The sequence below is a fragment of the Physeter macrocephalus genome, chromosome 5 (genome assembly GCF_002837175.3).
Source record: "Physeter macrocephalus isolate SW-GA chromosome 5, ASM283717v5, whole genome shotgun sequence".
Lineage (NCBI taxonomy): Eukaryota > Metazoa > Chordata > Mammalia > Artiodactyla > Physeteridae > Physeter > Physeter macrocephalus.
Genome location: NC_041218.1, coordinates 12313115 through 12316126, shown reverse-complemented (window position 1 = coordinate 12316126; position 3012 = coordinate 12313115). Strand labels below are relative to the sequence as shown.

The 3012-nt window shown below is 56.4% G+C and overlaps 1 protein-coding gene across 1 annotated transcript in view; it reads right to left on the bottom strand.

Moving 5' to 3' along the window:
- The window catches only part of LOC114486374 (transient receptor potential cation channel subfamily V member 6-like), a 52792-nt gene that overhangs the window by 39149 nt on the left and 10631 nt on the right, over nt 1–3012 (bottom strand).

Below are 3012 nucleotides of genomic sequence, written 5' to 3'. Positions count from 1 at the left end.
GTGGGATCCTCCCAGACCGGGGCGCGAACCCGGTTCCCCTGCATCGGCAGGCGGACGCGCAACCACTGCGCCACCAGGGAAGCCCTGCATCTCACTTCTTATCACGTTTGCTCTTTACAGCACCGTGACACAGGCTGAATCATTCTCGCATTTTTCCGCAAAGGAAACCGAGGCAGCCAAGCCAAATCCTTTCCAGAAGATCAGACAGAGTTTAAGGCAGAATGCTTGGCCAAGAACCCAGCCTCAGGCTCTCGCCACTCAATTATGTGGTTCTTCTAGTTTTATGGCTCTTCCCAGTTTTTCTGGCGGTGGGGGTGAGGTTGGGGGGAGCAGCTGGTGCAGTGACCACAGGTGAAGCAAAGCGCAGCCCTGAGTGGGGAGGAGGCGTGCCCTGGCCACTTGGGGCGACCTCCCTCCAGCTCAGGTTCTGGGCGACGGGATGAAGAAGCCAAAGCTCGGAAAAGTGGCTAATTCCAGATTTGGCCGCCTTTCTAGTTGCCAAAACCGCGTCCTGCATGTGGTAGATGCACGTTCCTGCAGGGAGCGTTACTGAGGCAGAGAGTCCTAATGTGCTGCAGGGTCCCAGCACTTACTTTTGACAGACACGCCAGTTCACAGATACTAATACAGGGATCTATCTAAACAGAAAAGAACCCCCAATGTTCCCTGCCTTTTGCCAACTAGTGGGAGGGTGACCATGCCAGCGAGGGGGTCGGGGGAGGGTCAGGTTAGGTAGACAGACCCTGGAAGCTGCTCAGCACACCCCACACCAACCAAAATCAGAGCCTGCACTGTCCTCCTCAAGGGTCCCTGATGCTTGTTCACAGCCTTCGGAGAACACTCGCTAAGCTCACTTTTAACCCAAGTCGATACCTACTGGTGCATTTCGCCCATGAGAACGTGAGCCTCTTGAGAGCAGAGAATGTGTCACGTTCATTTCTGCAAACCTAGCTGAGAGTTTTACACTCCGTGTCTAGTACATTGCGTCTCAGCAGATAAGACGATGCAAAGCTGAGAGAGATGATGCAGAGGACATGAGAGAAAGTGACGGTTCAACTTGGAGCCCAACAATATCCATTTAAGCAGAGGGAGGGGCGACGAAGACCCAAGAAGAGTCTACCGGAGAAAGAGGAAGGCTGGGTTCCCCATATTCCTGGAGAGACCTGAATGGCTCCCTTCTCGCGGGGCCGCGCTCCACCCCCAACCCCACCCAGAGCCCCCTCTGCTCACTCTGGGTCTGCCTCATTCCCAGGGGGTGGGGGATGGTAACAGGCCCGTCTCGCCTGGCCATGCTGTCCTCGCTCACATGGTCAGCTCATGTGTGTCTAGCTGCCCACAAATCTTTCCTTGAGCTGGTTGATGGCACAGCCTTGGACACTCCCCTTCCCTGCACTTTCAGGTCCTTCTGGGGAGCATCCACCCAGAGGGGAATCAATATCCCAGGATCCTGGTGTCCGGGAAGAGGGGGGTCAAAAAACTGTGGAATCAGACAGGGAAGATCAGGAAGCGGGGAGAACCCCTCCAAGTGGTGACATGAGGCCTTCCTAGCCCAGGCCTGCCAGAGGAAAGCCCACCAGAAGTTCCGAAGGAACAGGGGCAGAAAAGGCAAGGGAAAGCAGCCGCGGGCTCCAGCCCGGGTCCTTCACTCTGTCTTTGCCGCACGTGGGCACACAGGGAGCCTCTGCCACCACTTCCAAGCCCCCAGGCCTTTCTGGGCTCCCGCTGGGCTCCCCCAGGCCCCGGGGTCCTGAGAGTGGTAAATGGATGAGTGGAACCAGTGACGGCCCGGTCTCCGACAGCGATACCATTCTGTTGCCTCAAGATGTCATCGGCCAACACGTGCTCAGCCCCCACTCTCCCAGGCCTGCGGGGAGAGAGGTGGGCAGCTGGTGTGAGAGCTGGGAAGCCAAAACTCAAAACAGGAGCACATCTCCAACCCTGAATCCTTGAGCGAAAGAAAGAAAACCGCAGGGCCTCCAGATAGCCCCCAGCCTCCCGGTCAGGCTCAGGCAGACCCCTGCGCTTGGAGATGGAGAAGGACTCTCAGACACAAACACTTTGGACCTTCCCCTTTGAAGAAACATAATATCTGCCTTCTCAGGGGCGCAGGAAAGTCCCAAGAGGAGGACTTCCTTCTAGCCTGCCAGCCCCTGGGTGGGGAGATCACAGAGACTCTGCAGAAGAAACCACACACTGGCATGGCCTCAAGCTTTCTCCCTGCCCCTCCTCTCCAGTTCCCAACTCTGGGCTGCCACGGAGGTGAGAGGAGCGTCAGATGAGATTAGGGCAGTTTCCAGGGGCTGGAAGCAACAAGCGAGATTGACTTCGGGCCCAAACTCTAGAGCCTCTCAAATTCCTCAGCCTGCATTAGACGGTGAGTTCTGAGCACATCTGGAATTTGGGCCCGTTACCCATGCCCCTCTCCCCCAGCAGAGGGTAATACATTTCAGGGCTGGGTCCCAGCTTTGTTGTCTCCATACCAACCCCCCTCTACCTGCCCCAAGAGTCTGACCCAGAGAAGGGCCTGGGTCAACGGCTGATGCAATAAATGCACAGGAACGATGATTAGCAAATTTTGTCTTCTTTTGTGGTTACTAGTGCCTGCAGCTCCCTCTCTGCTCCGTTCGTTCATTCATTCATTCATTCCCACATGTGTACATATACGTGCTATGTGTTTCTGTCCGAGAGACTGTTCTAGGCGCAGGGGGTAGAGATATAAAGCACCTCCAGGCTGCAGGTCTATGACGCCATAATCCTTTCCAGGCCCAGCAAGGTGCCTGGCCTTCCGGGAAGTACTCACAAGAGGCTTCCCTAATTGATTGGATATTAAAGATAGAAAACACCTGTGTCACCCATGCCAGCCCCCTCCCCTTCCACCTGGCGTCCTGGGGAGCCTAGCCCCACAGGCCAAGACCCCTGAGACAAAATCCTCCCAAGGAGTCAGGCCTGGAGGAAGTCTGCCCAGACAGACGTGCCAAAAGGGCTTGGGGCCGGGGGTGGGGGTGGGGGTGG